Source organism: Sus scrofa, chromosome 9 (assembly GCF_054392235.1).
Source record: "Sus scrofa isolate SSC_HxYL_T2T_F1_AM1 chromosome 9, Sscrofa_HxYL_maternal_Yorkshire_Landrace_v2.0, whole genome shotgun sequence".
Classification (NCBI taxonomy): domain Eukaryota; kingdom Metazoa; phylum Chordata; class Mammalia; order Artiodactyla; family Suidae; genus Sus; species Sus scrofa.
Window position 1 is genome coordinate 93,786,043 of NC_139391.1, and position 21,467 is coordinate 93,807,509.

The 21,467-nt window shown below is 37.6% G+C and overlaps 1 protein-coding gene across 1 annotated transcript in view; it reads right to left on the reverse strand.

Moving 5' to 3' along the window:
- Positions 1-21,467, reverse strand: part of MACC1 (MET transcriptional regulator MACC1) — a 107,703-nt gene that overhangs the window by 1,235 nt on the left and 85,001 nt on the right.

The following is a 21,467-nucleotide window of genomic DNA, read 5'->3' on the forward strand; positions in this document are numbered from 1 at the left end:
AACATAAACAGATTTTATATCAGAAAAGTACAAATTTGATCCCCAAAGAACACATTCCAGTATGGATTAGTCATTTTACAGACTATTCTAAAAACAGCAAAACTGTAAATTATACAATATGTCATACGGTGGTATTTTACCTGGTGGTAAGTGCTATGAAAATAGCGTAGGGAAAGGGGGATTGAGAATGTTGCGATGCAGGGATAGGAATCATTTTTAAATAGGGTCTTCAGGGTAGGCCTTATTTAAAAGAAAGCAATTGAGTTCCCTACTGGCTCAGTGGGTTAAGGATATAGAGTAGTCACTACTGTGGCTTGTGTCGCTGCCATGATGCTAGTTCGATCCCTAGCCTGGGATCTTATGCATTTCAAGGAAGGGTCACAAAAAAAAAAAAAAAAAAAGAGAGAGAGAAGGTAATTAAGGTAATTGAATTGAGCAAACTCTAAAAACTAATAATGGAGATAGTTTTGTAGATATCTGAGGGAAGAGTAGTCCTGGAAGAGGAAATGTCCAGGCAAAAGAAACCAAGAGAACAGGAGTAACAATGTTGATGAATTTTAAGGAACCAGTGTTATTGAGCCCAGGGAAAGAGAAAAAAGAAATAAGGTCAAATGGGTTTTTTGTCAAGAGCAGCTGAAACGATGAGTTGTCATTAGGTCAGATGGAGAAGGCTGTATATAGAGACATGGCTGTCAATAGTTTTGTACATATTGATTTGTGATGTGTGTTACATATCCAAGTAGAGATGTTAAGTGGGCATTTGGATATCAAGTCCAGATTTGGCCAGGGATAGAAATTTGAGAATCAGTAGTGATTAGATGGGATGAGCTCACCAAGACTGTGTGGATAGGTGGAAAAGAGATGAAAGAATTAAATCCGGGGGCAATGCAGGATAACATTGTCAGAGAAAAGACAAGGAATCAGCAAATGAGACAGCTCAAGAGTGGGGAAGGAGGAGAAAAGTAAGGGAGGAGGAAAACTAAGATAGTATGGCATTCCAAAAGACAAGGGAAGAAAGATTATCAAGTAAAGAGTAGGATTACCTGTGTGGGAAGTGTGGCTGAAAGACTGAGTAAAATGTAGACTGAGAATGGAATGTTGGATTTAGTGATATGGAAATTTGTCCAAAAATTCTGGTGCCCTGGTAGAGTGTAGAAAATTCGATTAAATTAAAGAAAGTTTAGAAGAGAAAGCATTTCAGAGTGTGTAAACAAGACTACAACTCACAGGGGAAATGAAATGACATTATTTTTAAATATGGATAAAAACAATAGCATATTTTAGTGCTGATATCAATGATCCAGGAGATGGTGAAATAGTGATAATGTAGGAAAGAAAGGGAAATTTCTGGAGGAGGAATATCTTTGAATAAACTAGAAGGGATGGGTCTCAGTGCACAAGCAGAGAGTGTACTTTGGGATATATCATCTACAGGAAGAGGCAAGAAAGGAAATTGCGAGACTGCAGAGGCCCTTTTACTTAGGTTTTACTCCTTTGGACAGAATGCTCTTTATTCCCAATGTCAAAGGTTATATATTATTTTTCCATGCTATTTATGACTACCTTTGTATCGTTGATGCTTATCTTAAAATACTCTGTCAATATACGTGTAAACAATATATCAACACTTTCCTCCACCAAAATTCTCTATTCCTCTGTGATGTCCAATCTATAAAAGATGAAAATTTTAGAATAATCTTTTCTTTTTTCTTGCCCTCCCTCCTCCACCCGTTTTCATTTGAACACGAGGGGAAACTTTTGGAATCCTTTACTACTCTTCTCTCATCATGAGTCTAACCTAACTTTCAAACTTTACTGAAGAAACCGGAGACTTGCGTTTCCAACTATCATTAGGATCACCCCACACAATTTGTCCCTTCTATTTCAAGAGTCTTTGTTAAGGTCTCCTGTTGTAAACTAGCAGGCTTTCAGCTACTATCTCCATCACTGTTCCAGGTTACAAGCATGGCTCATTGCTTATCACAACTGGTCCTATACTCTGTCCTTCTCCATCTTGACTCTATTCATTTATCTGCTCTGTGGGTAGATAGCTTCACTATTTCCTGAGATTAGGTAACTAGTGATATATTTTCTAAAAACAGGCACATCTGTAAGTAATCATTTCTTCACCTTGGCACATGGTCTGGCTGGACATAACATTGGCTGGGCATAGGGTTTTTAGATTGCATTCATTTTTTTTCCAGTAGTCTATAGATCACAAGGCAATGCTAGCTGTTTATTAGAAACATCCAGGGAGCTAAAAAAAGAATTACCAATTTCATGCTCCACCCCCCAGAGGTTCTGATTTAATTCATCTGGGATATAGCCTAGTATCTGCATTTGCTGAAGCTCCCCAGCTGATTCTCAAGTGCAGCCAGGGTTGTGATTTTGTGGATACTATTCTACTGTGATTCTTGTCTGCTGTCAACATTATTGTACTGTGGTCTAGCATGAGAGATGAGAAGCCCAATCCCAGTCTGACGTGCTTGTCTTTGTAATTCACTTGTTCTTTCTATATGGAAATCTTGATGTGTTCTCTTCATGCCTGAAATTTGGGGATTTTGTTTACTGTGCTTGGATGTGTCTTTTTTCTATAAATCCTGACTAAACTTAGAAGGCCCTTTTAACTGGGGTGTTTTTATCTCAGAGAAGTTTTTCCATCTTATTTCCTATCTTAATATATAAGAATCTTTTTTATTCTTCTGGAAATCCTGTTTTTTGACAATTTACTTAATGTCACTTAATCTTTCCTTGCTTTTTTTAAATCCCTGTTTATTTTACTTTGCGATATGTCCTTCACTTTTTCTTCTAACCTACTAATTCAGTAACCATTAGTAAACATCTTCTCCCTCTATTGAGATGCTGAACTTTTACATGTGAAGATGGTGTTACCAAAGTTCCATAAAGAAACTTTGGATTGTACTTAAATTGTCTTAAATACTTTTTTCATTTCCATATTAAGTGTCCATCAGGTGTGCTATATCAAAAGCCTGATTTGAGTATCAATCTGCTCTTTTCTCTATGATGGGCCCGCATAGGCGAGCTATAATTTTCTGGGTTCTGCTCCTTGCAGCTAAAATCCAGCTGCTGGGAAACACTAAATGGCAGTAGTCCCACAGGAGGGATTTTACTCTCCGTCCATGTGGGCTGGCTGCGTTGCATGTAGTCTTTCTTTTCCCTGGTGTTCCCAGGCCTCTAATCTTCAGGGATGGAAAAGTCAGCCCACCACTCCAACTACTTTTTCACCCATGAAAAGCCAAAGAAACCAAGCACACTCAGGTGGGCTCATCTTGGCCTCTATCCTCGTTCTTACACATACCCTGTCACCAAAACAAGATCACATTAAGCTTAGTAAAGGTTAAAGTAAGTTCTCTACCTCTGATTTCTACCTTTTTCCCAATGTGGAGCTCCATCAGTTATGGCTCTGAGAGAACAAGGCTCACACTTTTCAATCTCCACCTGTCTGCTTGTTGCTACAGAGGCTTGGCATGGGAGGGGCAAATGGGTTGGAATTAAAAGTAAAGGAACCTGGAGATCCTGTCGTGGCTCAGTGGTTCACGAATCCGACTAGGAACCATGAGGTTGTGGGTTCGATTCCCGGCCTTGCTCAGCGGGTTAAGGATTCGGTGTTGCCATGAGCTGTGGTGTGGGTCGCAGACGTGGCTCGGATCCTGTGTTGCTGTAGCTCTGGCATAGGCCAGCGGCTACGGCTCCGATTCGACCCCTAGCCTGGGAACCTCCATATGCCTCGGGAGTGGCCCAAGAAATGGAAAAAAAAGACAAAAAAAAAAAAAAAAAAAGTAAAGGCACCAAGATCCATGAAGTCAGTGTATTACCAAGAGGTCCTGTTCTTCAGGTTCTAAGCTTTTAAGAAATTGGTATTTGTTTGGCCTCATCCCAGGATACTCTGCACTGTGGTTCTCAGGGGGCTATTGATTGACATGTGGCCTGTTTACCAATTTCCAGTAATGCCACAATAAGTAGGAGACCTTCTAAACAATAATTTGCCATAGCTTGCAGAAAATAAATTCATTTATATTCATCATGAGATATAATTAGTCTGTGGTATGCCCTGTGAATTGATACTATTTTCAAAGCTCCCCATATGGTTCTCATATGAAGCCATGGTTGAGAACGACTGCTATAAATGAAAAAAGGACCTATATTATTTGATCTTTTACAACTACTGTTTATAGCAGTGTTTTACCAAAGTGAGGTTTGAGAGCTGCATAAATCAAAAAAAACCAAGGTGAGGTATTTAAAATGAAAATCTCTCAGACACATAAATCTGATAGATTCTTGGATAGAAAGCTTAAAATGGACATTTTTACCAAACTATTATGATGACTCTTTTGCATACTGAAATTTTGGAGACCCACAATAAAGTATACAGTTGAATTCCATGTGAGGACAGAGATCAAGAACATAGGAGATACCTTTTAGTTACAAATGAAAATCTCCTACTCTGATTTAAATTTTCCTCAAGGCCAATTGGTCCAGATCACCTTCTAATACTTCACTGACAAGGTACAGAGAAGTGAGGTATTGCCACTAAATTGTTAACCTGGAAGCTCAGTTTAAGGTGAGTGTTTTATTTCTTCAGTACATTTGAAACTGTGGACTCTCTCCCTTGTTCCTCACTCACTAATTTGTATTTTGGGAAGGAAGGGAGAGAATGGAAGACTCAAGGGAAGAGAAGAAAGCAGTGTGCTGCAGAGTGCTTTCAGACCCGGTTTTGCCTGCTGACTGCTCACTCATGCATCAGACAGCATAAGCTACATTACATATACGTAACAGGCTAACCGTAAAATCTCAGGCGCTTCACAAAATCAATTGGCATTTCTGGCACCTAGTATATAGCCAACATGGCTGGGAGGTTGCTTATTCTCTACCTACTAATCCGGGATCCAGAAATGACAGAGGCTCCACCATCTTTCCAGATAACCATACCAACATAAGTTTTCAGCATTTGCTAGTGAGGGAAAAATGGTGTGGGCAGTTTACATCTGATCTGCCTGCCTCTATCTTGAAGTTATGTTTGTTATTTTCTCTCAAAGTCCACCAAGAGGAAATTAACCACCAATTGTGTGGGAAGTTGGATGTTTTTTTCAATGGATGCAGGAAGAATCGGACATGATGTACTCTAGTAATCTCTCCCACACAAATATGATCACACTAAGTGCTAAAAATTAGGTCAGAAAATAGGAACTAGCTGACAGATAAAAGTTATTTTCCTGCTTTCATGAAGCTCATGAGACAATGAGGAAGAAGTATAGATGTTTCACTTACGTAATAACAAAAGCCAGAGCTGTCAGTACGAGTCACATGAAATATAAATTTTACCCAGCCTCAAGCTTTACAAATTACTAGAGAGAAACATCAGCCAAATGTGCTACAGCAATATCTGGCAGACCTAAACCCATCAGATGCAGCCTTGTTTTCTGCACTATGTTTTGGTTCTGGAGTGAAGGGTGTTTATTTCGCATGGCTCTAATTAGCAAAGGGAAGCTTCTTAGTGTTTGTAGTCACAGTTTATACATCTCATCATCTCGAAGTCCACTTCTAGCCATGTGATTAACTTTCATTCATCAGCACAGCTGCAGTTCATAAATCCATAAATTACAGATACATTTACAAGTAGGCAAAAAAGATCAGGTATACTTCGTTAAAAGCATTCCTAAATCAGTAATCAGGGGCTAGTAAATTTCACCAGTTAATACTTTCAAGAAGGCATGCTTGGAGTTAAAAAGAAAAACTATCTCCAGCATTTCCAAAGTAGAAAGGATGTGTTACAGACCCACTGTTAACTTTTCCCTTTCAGCATCTGATCAAACAGCTAATCAAATAAAAGTAAAGCTACCACAGTGATGAGCGCCCCAAGGGAAAGGCATTAAGGCCTAAAGGAGGAAATGATATGACAGGAAAGTCAGAGGTTTATATGAAAAATGGTGTTCGAACTGAGAATTGAAGGGAGAGAGAGGGTTAACTAGGTGACAGAGGGAGAGAGCGGATTCACCAGGCGGAGGTAATAGCATGTGGGTTGGGAAGGAGCAGGCTTGTTTTGAGTAACTGAAAAGAGGTCAGTGAGACTGGACTATTTGGAACAAAAGAGAAAACAGGGGTAAATGATTCCAGAGAGATCTGAAGGGGCCAAATCCTGGGCAGGGCAAAAGAGATAGGGGATCTTTATCTCAAAAACAAAGAGAATCATTGCAGCAGTTTTAATGGGGGTGCACAGAGAATGATGGGAACATTAGAGGAGAGGAGAGGGTGGAAATAAGGGGGTGGGTTAGGTAACTACTGCTGATGTCTAAGCAGAGAGGTGATGGCATAAATTATGATTGGGTCCTGTAAATAAAGAAGTTTGATTCAAGAGATGGTTTGGAGGAAATTAGGAATAACCTGAATTGATGATTGACTGAGTATGGTGATTCATTCAACATTAACTGGAGCAGTAAGATGCACTTGTTTTATCTAATCAGATGGTTCCTTTAATAATCAATCACAGGAGTTCCTCTCGTGGCACAGTGGTTAACGAATCTGACTAGGAAACATGAGGTTGCAGGTTCAATCACTGGCCTTGCTCAGTGGGTTAAGGATCTGGTGTTGCTGTGTGCTGTGGTGTAGGTCGCAGACGTGGCTCGGATCCCCCGTTGCTGTGGCTCTGGCGTAGGCCGGTAGCTACAGCTCTGATTAGACCCCTAGCCTGGGAACCTCCATATGCCGTGGGAACAGCCCTAGAAAAGACAAAAAAAAAAAAAAAAAAAGAAAAAAGAAAATGAAGAATTAAAAAATAATAATAATAATCAATCACAAAGAAAACTAATAGCCAAGGGAATAAGAAAGAGCAGGAAGGTTTTCCCATGCACTAGTCAGAGCTTTGCCATTCTTTAGTTCTAATTTCTTAGCTGCCATCTAACATCTGTGTGATTTGAGGCAAGTTGCTTATTTAATATTCACTTATTAATTCACCTTTAGAATTAATAATAGCTGCCCTGTCCACATTAAATAGTGTATGAGGTATTTTTTAAATTATAAAGCAAGTTTATATTTACATGTATTGAAATTATATCACATATAATTATAATATTATATTATTGCTATTAAATAAACTTATTAAATCTCAGTACGCTAAGCCAAGGCCCTGAAGAAGCTGAGGAAAAGCCTCCAATATAAACACAGAAGGGTAAATTTACAGTGGGAAATCTACATAAGGACAAGTAAGGTGAAGTCAAAACCGACTGTTTATGTTTTGAAAGGTTTTACTGGAAGTGCATGTGCAGAAAAATTTTCAAGCAAATAACAATGATCTTGGAATTGACTTGCCAAGAATAAAATCTTAGTGGAGGGGACTTCCAAGTTTTTGTTTCTCAATTACAGTTTTTCTTTCTTTTTCTTTCTTTTTTTTTTAAGGTGTAAGATCTGGGATAGCATTCAATTTCCTGTAAATTGTGCAGAGCAAGTGTGTGGTGACCTTTTTTCTCCCTCAGATTTTGATCTACTAGATATTCCCAGGGAGTCTGCAGTAATAAAGACATCTACAGCTGACCCTGAGAGCCGAGGAAGACGTTAGAGAAAGAAAGGTGTGTCATGGATACGTGATACAGGTCTTTAAGAAAGGGTTGGGGAAGATAACTTAAGCATTCTCATCCTCTCATTTCTAAGATGCATTATTTTTCAGTTTTTAATAGTTCTGAAATTGGGATGCAGTTTATGACTATTTAGTTCAGTGTTTATTCCACACATACACCCCTGTCAATAACACCTGTTGTTAGATTCTTGCTACATCTGGCACTGAAGACATATTTTAGCAAGGAAATACAATATATTGGAATGCTCACAATTTTTTAACAATCTTGCCAGTAAAAACCAAAACAACAAATAATTCTTGGAGAAAAATTCCATCACTTTCAAGGGGATTATTCAGTCTTCATTCATTCATTCAAACAACTTTAGTAAATGTCTACTATATGCTGAAACTATCTCAGAAAAACAAGTTCACACGTTCTGAGAGGAGGAGGCGTGAAAAGGCCATTATATGCAGAAATACTCCCCATAGCCCTGCATGCTCTGCCATGTTCCTCTGCCAAGGAACCTGCCCAGGAGGTACTTCTTCCCATCCCACCCCATGTTTTTGGCCATGCATGTGGCATGTGAAAGTTCCCTAGCCAGGGATCAAACCCATGCCACAGCAGGCACCTGAGCCACTGCAATGACATACCAGATCCTTAATGAGCTGAGCCACAAGGGAACTCCTCCATTCCCTTTTATCTTCTCCTCTAGGCCTTTAATTCTCCAGACTTGGTTCATCTTAAAACAAGCTACCAAAGATCATGGACCCTCTGGACCCACTCTTTCCATAGAGTGAGGTGGAGGTTAATGATTCTGACTCTCCACTCAGGAATCATGCCCATTAGAGAGTGTCCTTCCATAGGAATAACAACCTGCTTTCCAGAAGATCCCAAGTCAAAAATGTAGTCATCAGATTACTCCAGTGGGGTTAAGATTAAGTACCAAGGAATGGAATTGATAAAAATGACCTCAGATATAGGGAATAAAGTTTTGTTTCCTCATCACAGAATTTAAGACTCTAAGAACATAGCATGAAACAACATTCTCAACTCTTCTTTACACTTGTCTACTATATTAATCTATCTAGTGTAGTCAAACTGGTTTAATGTTTGGTTATTTTCTTATTACTGCCTAACACCTTTAATCATTATATTCTTCTTTAAAAAAAAAAAACAAGGAATAAAGTACAGTTCAATACACAAACCACTCAATTTTTATCTACTACCTGTAAATATACCTACTCACCACTCATACCAAGGTACACCCCATAACACTACTTCAACTTCCTTTCCCTTTCCAGTTATCATTATCCTCAGAAAGAATTATTTTCTGATATGTATTACCATGGGTTCAGTTTCTATATTATAGTTCGATTTAATTATCTAACAAGAATGAGACAATGAAAGGGAAAGGTCACATGGAAAGGAAAGCATATATTACCTCTCTCTGCTTCCCTCTTTCACTAGCCACTCCTCCAAACACCAAGAACTATGAGTTGAGCCTGGTTTATCATTTAGTCATTGTGATGTCCCAAATTAATAAATACTGAATCCACAACTTCACTGTTATCTTCACGTTGTCAGTTATTTTCCCAGCAGTGTTTGTGAAATAAGCTGGCCAACATGTGACCCAAGGAAGAAAACTATCAAACTGACTTAAAGAAAAAGTATCTTATAAAATGATTTATTTCATTTCATATGAAGATATAAAAGACTTTTCTATGTTAATAGTATATACTGTTTGCTTTTAAATCACGATACAAACAAGCCTCTAGAATGCTGTTCTCCTTTGTGTAACTCTGGCAATCCAGCATGATCCCCCACAAAATGGTGAATTTCCATTGATCAAGAGACTGATAATCTAATTGTTTGGTGATCTATAAAGCTACTAACCATACTGTCACTGAGCTCATGTTTCTCTTACTATATTTAAGGCTAGGACATGACAATTCATCAAAAGCAGATCTATTTTGACTATGACATCCTCTGACTGACCTGTGTAGCAATTCATGAAAAAAGAAAATAAATGATGTCAGTTTGAAAAAAAGTGTTCTCGCTCAGATCTGGCATTGCTGTGGCTCTGGTATAGGCCGGCAGTTATAGTGCCAATTAGACCCCTAGCCTGGGAACCTCCTTATGCCATGGGTGTGGCCCTAAAAAGCAAAAAAAAAAAAAAAAAGTTCTCACCAATTTCCTAACAAACTTACCTCATGTCTTTTGATAATATACATATTACTTTAGTGACAGCTATGTGCAGGGAACCACACAAGAAAGAGGAAACAATTCCACCTTAAAGTCAATTACAATCTTTAGTAAGGAAGATTAAAAAAAATGAAAATGACTACCACCTAGAGTCATGTCAAGTTGAAGACATATTTCTCTATGAAGAGAGACCACAAGTGGAGAGAGTGAAAGTTTAGGACAATTTTCTGGAGGCCCTCAACAAGAGAAACAGGATGTAAGGTCAAAAGTTGAGAGTGTGGGAGGCGGGGGAGAGTCATTTTGGCAAAGGAACCATAGACCTTTAGGTATTCCTCAAAACCAAATATCCAGAACTGTAAATAGCCCAACCTCGTAAAGCCCCTTCTACAACTATCATTAAATCTATTATTTCTGAAGCTCAGAGAAAAAAAAAAAAAGGTATTAGTCAATAAATGCTGTCAGAGCCCTGTGTGGAAATATGAGAAGTCTTTTCTTGAGGGTGAACAGACAGCAAGAAATAACATTCCAAATGTTACAATCCCCTATTTCCACTTGACTGGGAGAAAAATATGAGAACTAATACAAGTCCTCTTTTCCCTTTGGTTGATAGGAAGAAACTAGAAGTCATCCAATTTTAGTTAATATCAAATCAATCCCTATTAATAGAAAAATCCAACTCAGCATTGAATTTTCATTGGCCTAAAAAATGATGCCCAGAACAATCTGGCTGGAATTTGAGTTCAGCTTTTTTGCTTCTCTTTAGGTTGAACAGCCACTAATCTTATGATGTTAAAGCAAGATTATAATTAAAGCACTGAAGAGGTTAATTCACACCTAGCTCTGATGTTTCATGTACATTTTAAATGTATTTTGTAGTATTTGCCAAAGAAATCATACACATCTATCCATTTCATCTACTGCATGATAGAACATTTTGTATTTGCTCAGGCATTTTAGCTCTACAAATGGTTCTTCATTCATAATGGGAGAGGGGAAATGTTTTGTCAGTGTTTTTCAACCTATCTTTTTATGCATTTTGTGGACATATAAAATTTCTAAATGGTTCAGACATAGAAATGGTATTGCTCACTTTCCTCTCTCAGCTGAGCATTTTATTTTTACTCAATGGTATGGAACTCTCTTGCTTTAAATATTTGAGTCAGTTCAAAATTGCTTTTTGAGGAAATGTTCACGTTTGCCCGTAACCCCTGAACCTAACTTTATTTGAGTGGTAAGATTCCTTCCATATGATAGCTCTTTATTTCACAAGGCACTCCATTTGAATTTTGAGCCACTCTTATTGTTAGAAGTTTGCCTTTATAAAGCCCAAACCAGGAAACAATCATTGGTCATCATCTGATATCTGAACCTCAACAGAATTAGTCAAATGCCCTTTCTGTATACAAATATATAATCCTTTAAGAAACCTTAATGAGATACTTTTTGTTGCTGTTATTGTTTTTTTGTTGTTGTTGTTGTTTTGATAATGAAAATGTCAAAGTGTTTCTTTGCAGAGATGGAAGTGCCAGTTCTCTTCTGGTTTTCCACTAAATGATAACGATAATCTTTTTTGGCTTAAATAATCCATTTGAACATCTATTTCCTCCCAACTATAGTCTTTACAAATACATACAAAACAGAATGATAACATTTTTAAAAGTCAGTTTACTTTATCAATTTTATAGCAATAAAAGTAGTTCACATTTAGAAAACTGGGAGTATCTTATTAGTCAGAAAGAAGATATGTGACTTTATAGGATTTTTGAGCATTTTGTAAAAATTAAGGAAAATGTCAGTTTTCCTTAAATATCTAATTTAAATTTCACATCCTCTGTGAAGCTTTCCATTTCCTCGGTTTTTTCCAACATTCAGGCATCATCCATTTCCCTTTAAAATTTTGCCTGTGTGATGGTCATAGACCATATTTGTATTTTGGTTCAATGTGTACAAATCTATCTCCCAGCTAGATGGTGAGCTACTGGAGGACAAGAAAGTTAACCATTTATTGCATCCTTCAGGCCTGGAACATTGTGCGAAATCCATAGATATTAACTGACTTGAATTAGAAGTTGAATTAACTCCATTTCCCAAAGACAAGCTGAATAGATTCTATTGATTTGTTCCAAGGTCATAGATGTTGATGGTTTAGAATGAGGCTTATTCAGCTTTCCCTGTCTCATCTAGACAGGCTGATTCAATACACACCATTCATGCATTTCATGAAACTATATTCCTAAGAAAATCCATTAAGCTTTCATACTCATGTATAACATTTGTTTTTTTACAGCTTATAATATGGAATATACTACATTTTGAATAGGGGACATTTTCTATCAAAAGTGCTCTCATGTGCATACTGTGGATGGCCACACATTATCCATAGGAGTCATTTTTAGCAGACTCCTAGACACACTTAATTATTCACACAATTTTTAGATTCATGACGTTTTAGTCATACTTTTGGATTACCTGGATATTTTCTCAGGATTTTCCTAGTTAGGCAAAGAGACCACTATAAACTTACTAAAATAAAGCAAGCTGATTCTATTGTACTAGAATAGTTTAATAATAAATCAAAAGGAAAACTCTTATTCTAGGTTGAAAATGAGCAGAATAATAAAATAATATACCCAAAGTGCAAAAATAGATATTTCTGTGTCCAATTATACACCAAACTCATAAAATCTAAGCCTAGAACATTGCCACAGGACACTGATACCACTGGGTGATCAAAGCTGCAGCATTTGATTGGCAAAATTCTGAACTCATCTAAAGAAACACAGAAGCAAAAAAATATGAGGTCCTGGGTGCTTTATCTATGTCTTTCATCCCTCTGGAGTGTTGATTAGCAGAAGCCCACATCCCCTGCACTTCTGAGAAGTGACACATGGCTACCTCAGGATATCCACAGAGATACCACGTAGAGTCAAGGAAACAATCAATGGGGGAACAGATTTCAGTGGTGGTAAACAGGTTCCATCTTATTGCCCCTTACCTTCCTTATTGATTTTAGGACTGAGTCACAAAAGGCCATTTGTTTTAAGGGACATTAAATACATGAGAAACGTGTACTGAATTCTTAAGAACGTGAAGCAGAATACTTCTACATCCAACTATGTGGCCTTTTATATCTTCTGAGCCTCAGTTTCCTAATCATCAAAATTAAAAGATAGGATTCAATGATTTATCTAACTCCTTAAATAATAAGCAGGTTGGTATTAACTTCATATATTTAGATCCTCCCACAAATTTTTAAAATGATTTTTCTTGGGAGTTCCCATTGTGGTGCAGCAGAAACGAATCTGACTAGTATCCATGAGGATGTGGTTTTGATCCCTGGGCTTTCTCAGTGGATTGTGGATCCGGAGTTGCTGTGAGCTGTGGTATAGGTCACAAATGGGCCTCAGATCCCGAGTTGCTGTGGCTGTGACGTAGGCCGGCAGCTGTAGCTCCGATTCAAGCCCTAGCCTGGGAACTTCCATATGCTGTAGGTGCAGCCCTAAAAAGATGAAAACAGAAAAGAAAAATCCTTTGAGGGAATAATAATCACCATCTTTATCATCATTGTCATCATCATCATCATATTATTACTACCATGTTCATGATAATGTAGAAGGTTTCTCTGAGTTCCATTCAACTCAGATTTCTCAATTTCTTAGAGCAGTCTATTTGGTATACTCGGAGGTTATTGACTTTGACTAGTACAAAGGGAAAAACTCATTTTTATGACCAACTCCTTAATTACATAATTTTAAGTGAAGATATATTTGTCTGTTTATCTTTGCCATATCCTTCTTAAGCAAGCCACTTGTCCTTATTGACACCTAAGATAATGATCACTTAAGATAGTGATTACCAGAGTTCTCATTGCTCAGCAGTTAATGAACCTGACTAGTATCCATGAGAACGTGGGTTCGATCCCTGGCCTTGTTCAGTGGGTTAAGGATCCGGCATTGCCATGAGCTGTGGTGTAGGTCGCAGATGCTGCTCACCCCTGGTTGGTGTGGCTGTGGTATACGTCAGCAGTTACAGCTATGATTCAACCCCTAGCCTGGGAACCTCTGTGTGCCATGGGCATGGCCCTAAAAGGACAAAAAAAAAAAAAAAAAAAAAAAAAAAGGTTAATGATTACTATGCATGTTAATAATGATGAAAAATTTTAATAATTGGTAATTAGTATTTCATGATATTTCACTCAACTTTCTAAAGATGTCATCTTTTGCATTCTTTTTCAGATGGAATGTTTACATTAAGGAGGGCGTTCTAGAGCTGTCTTCAGGCTTCACTGCTATATACCAGATATCAAAAACACAGAGGACTCTGGAAATTTCTAAAGAAGCCATGTAGAATATTTTTCTCTGTACTCCTTATAGGAGGTAGTCTGTCACTGAGTTATAACTTGTTTCTATTTTTTTAATATTTTAGATATGTAAAAAAAATATTTTGAAAAGAGTTAAACACAACCCTCCTCCACTATGCCAGCTATTGAAACAAATGCTGCCAGCCAATACAATTCCTAATGTAAATGTGATTTCTATACGCATTTATAGGAACATTTTCACAGTGACACAAAAGTAATCTTTCTAAATGCAAATCTGATCATGATGCTGCCTTCTCTAAACACTTTAGCGGCATCTTACTTACCCTTCAATGTTGAAGTTAAAACTCCTTAGCATGAAATATAGGAAACTCTGTTATTTTGCCAGAGCTATTGCTCCATTCCTTGTCCCTTATTGCCACATCCCACATTCTTTCAGCTGAGGCTTCAGCCTTGCTAAACAACTTTTAAACAGTTTTCAAAACATAACCACACTCCCAACACCCATTCTTGCCTCTATTCATGTGGTTTGGTCTTCCTGGATGTCCCACCTTCACCTCTTCAGTTCCTTAAATGAATCAGAGATATCACATCTGGAAACATCAACCATCTTGAATATTGACTAGAATCTAGGATGCAATTTAAATAGGTCCCCAAATAAGCAAATCAATGTTAAAAAAAAAAAAAAAGAGAAACTAACTTAGAGCCTGTTAACTCTAAGTTCAGACAAGAACTATTATCTGGTTTCTATGGTTATAGAAGATTAGAAACAGCAACTTTGAAAAAAGAAGTGAGCTGACAGATAAGCCCTGGTTTACCAGCAAGAGCTGAAATATGAAAAGCCGGGCAACAGGAAAAAAAAAGATACCAGAAAAGCTTTTAAAGTTTTATAAATTTTAGAATACAGAGCAACCTACATCATTCAGAACTAGTTAAATTGTGTTTAGAGTTTACTTAGTATATATTAGTAGGAAAGTTATAAAATATTTTAGAAATAATGTGATTTTTAAAACCATGAAAGGAATGGTATAGAGAGAATAGGACTTTATTATCTAAACAGATGAAACATATGTAGAATAATTCCATAATTCTAAATATGTATAGTATTGCTTTATTTGGAATTCTTTTTTTTTAACCTTTTATTTATTTATTTTTCTACTGTACAGCATGGTGACCCAGTTACACATACATGTATACATTTCTGTTTTCTCATATTATCACACTCCATCACAAGTGACTAGACAGAGTTCCCAGTGCTACACAGCAGGATTCTTGACATAAAAAAACAAGGCTGTTTAATTTTTTTTTTTTTTTTTTTGTCTTTTGTCCTTTTAGGGCTGCACCGTGGCACATGGAGGTTCCCAGGCTAGGGGTCTAATCGGAGCTGTTGCTGCTGGCTTACGCCACAGCTCATGGCAATGCCAGATCCTTAACCAGGAAGGCCAGGAATCAAACCTGCAACCTCATGGTTCCTAGTCAGATTCATTTCCTCTGAGCCACTACGTGAACTCCAAAGCTGTTCTATATTAGTGAAAGATTTCAAATCACCAGTGACCATATATTTCTTTCTTTCTTTCTTTATTTTTTTTTTTGTCTTTTTGCCATTTCTTGGGCCGCTCCCGCGGCATATGGAGGTTCCCAGGCTAGGGGTTGAATCGGAGCTGTAGCTGCCAGCCTATGCCAGAGCCACAGCAACGCGGGATCCGAGCCGCGTCTGCAACCTACACCACAGCTCACGGCAACGCCGGATCGTTAACCCACTGAGCAAGGGCAGGGATCGAACCCGCAACCTCATGGTTCCTAGTCGGATTCATTAACCACTGTGCCACGACGGGAACTCCCATATATTTCTTTCTTAATTGTACTGAATTTTGACAACACCTTTTCAAAGGAAAAATAAATACTTAGGTAATATTAATAAATTGTATCCTCAGCTATACCAATCATAATATTTGCTTTTAAAGAGAGTCACAGGGGCAGATATCTATATATGAAAGCAGTTATGGTTTAAGCTATATTTTAAAATCTTAGCACAGATGTTTTATGACATAGATACCTATAAGGCCATTGAGGCAAGAAAATCAGGAAAAATAGGGACTTCCTAGGTGCTCTGGTAAACTAGAATCCACGCAATTGAAAGGATGAATGATAATTAACTTGATTGAAGGAAATGGTGGCTCAGAAGAACACCATGCCCCAGGATAGTTCCCACACAAGATTTGAGAAAAAGGACATTTTTTCCATTAATGTGTGTTTCTCTTAAAAAGACTCCAGGATGTCTTGCATTGAGTCATGGGGAGAAATGTTCCCAGTGATGGTCACCTTCTCTCTTAGCATTAACTAGAAATTTCTTTATGAGATGAATGATATCACTACTCATTTCCTTCTGAGCTATAACTGGAAATGCCCTTTTATTTACTGCCTATTACCTAGCAGTGGAAAAAAGTAAGTTTCCTCCAAATATTTCTTATTCACCCTCTCCTTTTTGATTTTTCCATTTCTGTGATTTAAGTTTCTTCTCTAGTACTTTTTTTAGCATCCTCCCCCCAAACATCATTTTGTGTATCATTTTATACACCTGATGAAATATACACATTGAAAGAGAGTGAAAATACATATTCTTCCTAAAATAATGAATATTTAAAAAAAATAACTGGGCATCAAGATAGCAAACATATCTAGTATACAATTGGAGAATTTATAATAAATTACTAAAATAATCTTATAATAGGCATTCAAACATTAACTTAGTATCATCTGTGCCTTTACCACTAATCCAATAGCAATCTGATGTTGAGAGAGAGTTGGGAGCCTCACTGCACATGAAAAACACTGCAGTAACTGGAGCTGAGGCAAGGCTGTTCAAAATGGAGCCTGACTCTGGATGGAGTCCCCTTTTCAAAACTATCTTGTTCACACAATCTGAGTGACATCTGAGAACAAGAGCATCCTTGGACAAATGTCAGCCTTTCATAAGAATACTTTCCAAATGTGGTTCTGCTTGAGTTGGAAATCCAAAGACTCAAGTTGGATTCCAAGGCCTACCACTTAACTTTACAAGCTATATGACTACAAGCTATTTATTTAACTTCTCTGTTTCAGTGTCCTCATTGCTAAAGCACATATGATAATAGCACCTGCACCTCACAGGTAGGTACTATGCACATTAAGGTACTTAGTGGAAATGACTGGCATAGATTACTATTTGATAAACTTTAGTTATCTCTATCATTAAGGTAATTCTGTAGAGAAGAAGGCATTGGTAAAACTGAAAATCTCTTGCAGGAGTTCCCACAGTGGCGCAGTGGTTAACGAATCCAACTAGGAACCATGAGGTTAGGGGTTCGATCCCTGGCCTTGCTCAGTGGGTTAAGGATCCAGCATTGCCGTGAGCTGTGGTGTAGGTTGCAGACACGGCTCGGATCCCGCATTGCTGTGGCTCTAGTGTAGGCTGGTAGCTACAACTCCGATTAGACCCCTAGCCTGGGAACCTCCATATGCCGCAGGAAGTAGCCCTAGAAAAGGCAAAAAGACAGAACAAAACAACAAACAAACAAACAAAAAACAAACGAAAACTCTCTTGCAGAAAGCATTTCATTACTTTTAGCTGATAAAATTAGAGAGTACACAATTATGTCCTTATTCTCCTTAGCCATATGCGGTTTTATCAGGATCATTTCAGGAAGATATCTGGATATTTTTTTTAAGCCAGGGATAACAGAAGAAAAGACATGAATTCCAGAAATGCTGTCACTAATGGAAGGCTATCAGGTACTTGGGGCCAATATCTAGGCATTGCTCTTCTGAGACCAATGCCCTACTAAAAATACCGAGAGAATCATGATGTAAAAACAGAAGTCAGTTATCAGTTCTGCGTAGCTTCCTTTCAGTCAAAAATAGTACTGTTTGTTCTTTGTTGTAACAGGCAGCACAAAAGAGGCGATGGAAGAATTTCAAAGATTTGATTAGTTTTGTGGATTAGTGAGCCAGCTGAAGGGAATAAAATGATTGGTATGGCACTAAAAAGGAAACACTAACTCAGTTTGGATTCTAAATCAGATTTCTAAGATCACCTGATTCAGCTCAATGAAAATCCTCTTCATTCAAACTCCTTCCACACCAAATAACATGAGGAATGTGAATAACCATCCCAACAAGCAAAACAAAAACTTAGATGTTGGGAGGATATGTAGCAAAGGGAAGTTGTGATCCACACACAAACAAAATGTTAATAAATGTGATAACATTGTGGGCTGGGGAAACAAAGGCCACACCTCTTTAAATAGGCCGGGCTGTGTAAAAGAACACCGTGTGACTGTTCTGCTCAGAGCAGTCTTCTCTCTCTGGACTAGCTGAAGTCTTGGGTTTTTATTTGTTATTTGAGGTGTGAATTTCCTCTTTATATTTTTAGAGAATAAAAGTAAAACTTTAAATATCACTGTTTTGAAATACTATTGTTTATTTTAACGAGAGGAAAGAGCAAGGTGATGGGAATATGGATATTTTTAATTCCATGTGCCACATACACAGATGACCCTTTTTATTTGGCTGTTTTATATTAATTATCTTGTTAATCCTTACAATAGTCCACTAAGGTAGATCTATGTTTTCCTACTTTATAAATAAGAAAATAGACTCAAAGAGCTTGCCAAAATAAACTACTAGCTTGTAGGAGACAGAGACCAACTCAGATTCACCTGCCTGTGAACCTTTGCTTATTGTAGTTCACCACATTGCATCGTCAGCCAGAGAGACCATCCAGGTCTCATTCCTATAAGGACCTAACAGCTAGCATGCCAAGAAATGCTGCCTTCCTTCTAGAGGGGAAGGCTCTGGCCATTCTAGACAACAATGGTGGGCAGTAAGCCTTTACTCCTAGCTTACTTCCTCCTTTTGTGAAGGCTGAATTACTCTTCTGGTTCAACCTAAGAAGCATAAGACCATTGCCTTATTGAGTGGGAGGTCAGTAACGAGTATGTAGAAGGATTCCTGGCAGAGAGGATTAAAAAGTAAATAGGATGTTTGGAAAGGGTATTTGAGATTTAGAATAGAATGGAATTCATACTTCTGAGTGGAGGAATGTAAGTTTTGGCACAACCTTCTTTCCTAAGAAAGAATTTATTAATCCATGCCCCAAGTTGTAAATAATGAAGTCAGATTCTTCCCAGAACTCAAACTCTCCTTATTGGTGATGAAAGCACTCAGGACTTTGTTATTTTAGTCTGTTAAACAGCACTGACAATGGTTGAGAAGAGACTAAGATAACAATGGGCACTGAGATTTAGCTAGGTTTCCATGTTATTCACTGAATCATTTTTGTCCAGCTCAAGCTCCAACATAGCTATGTCTCATCTCTGACTTCTTAGGTTGGTTATGAACCCCACCACCTAGCTCTTCACTGAACAGAGCCTAATATGAATTATTAATTATCTCCTGTACTTTATTTATACAACTGCATTTTTTATTTTGAATTTAATTTTTTAATTTTTTTTAATGTTATTACCCAAATCCAAATTTTTTTCCTACTGTACAGCATGGTGACCCAGTTACACATACATGTATATATTCTATTTTCTCACATTATCATGCTCCATCATAAGTGACTAGACATAGTTCCCAGTACTACATAGCAGGATCTCTTTGCTAATCTATTCCAAAGGCAATAGTCTGCATCTATTAACCTCAAGCTCCCAATCCATCCCACTCCCTCCCCACCTCCCCCTTGGCAACCACAAGTCTATTCTCCAAGTCCCTGATTTTCTTTTTTGTGGAAAGGTTCATTCATGCCATATATTAGATTCCAGAAATAAGTGATATTGATAGATGACTGGATTAGGAAGATGTGGTATATATACACAATGGAATACTACTCATCCATAAAAAGAACAAAATCATGCCATTTGCAGCAACATGGATGGAACTGCAGACTCTCATACTGAGTGAAGTAAGTCAGAAAGAGAAGGACAAATACCATATGATATCACAACTGCATTTTTTTTTTTTTTTGTCTTTTTAGGGCTGCACCTGCAGCATTGTTAGTTCCCAGGCTAGTGGTCAAATCAGAGCTGCAGCTGCCTGCCACAGCCACAGCCACAGCCACACCAGATCTGAGCCACATCTGTGACCTACACTGCAGCTCACAGCAACACCGGATCCTTAACCCACCAAGGGAGGGCAGGGATTGAACCTGCGTCTTCATGGACACTAGTTGGGTCCGTTACCACTGAGCCACAACAGGAACTTCTACAACTGCATTCTTAACTCCTCAAGGCCCAGGGCTGGAGCACATAAATCTTTTCAATCCTGGGATTCAACAAAATAGTGTGAAAGCACCTTACATGCGATAAGCCAAAATAAAGATTTGGTATCATAAGCTTTCAAAAGCCTACCATGGTTCTGGGCAAAGAGAATCATTATTTTATCACAGTAATAAAAGAAGCTGAGACTTCTCATATTTGCAGAGCACTGTTCTAAGGTATAAACTTGTATTATTTTACTCAGTCCTCACAAGCACCCTGCAAGGAAAAGATGAGAGTCTGACTTCAGTACCTACTTCCTTAACATTTACTTTCCCTCCTACTGAGAGGATCCAGAGCCAAGAAGAATTTCAAGTCTTCATTTTACAGATGAAGAGGTAAAGACCCGAAGAAGGTAACTGTCTTGCTTATGGTTAAACTACCACTAAATGGTAGAACTGAGGTAGAACTTAGTTTTCTGGTCCTAAGCTCAGACTTCTCTAACTACAACATACCTCCCTGTATGTGAGGCAATCTATATACTATGTAATTTGATGCAATTTTAATGTTTTCCAGGAAAACTATAGTAATACGGAAGTTTCTCAGTCACTGCCATATTCAGTTCATGGCTTGTGAGTTATCTTTTACAATACAGTAATACATAATAACTAATTATTTTAAAGGTCGCATCCTTACCACTTAATGTTGAATGACAGCATATTTTTATCTAAGAGTCATAAGTGTTATGAGATTCTGCTTAATGAAGAACTTAAGCACGATTCTGCTTGATGAGAAAAATAGGTGTTTAGGCTTTTTGATTATTTGTTTCAATTTTAAATTTATTTTTACTTATCAAGTATTTCAAACACAAAGTATAGAATATATTGTTCATGCAAGCATCCATATGCAACAATAACTAAACACATTAATATGTTGCTACATATAGTTCAAATCTCCACTTAGAAAATAGAAAGAGCCAGTGCTCCACTATTCATGTTTCTTCCTCTCTCTAAATGTGATCTCTCTTCTGAAATTACCATGCATTTCCTCATGCATGTATTTTATAGTCTTACTATATATGTATGCATGTAATCATAAATAATATATAACGGTTTTATATATTTTTAAATGTATATGAAG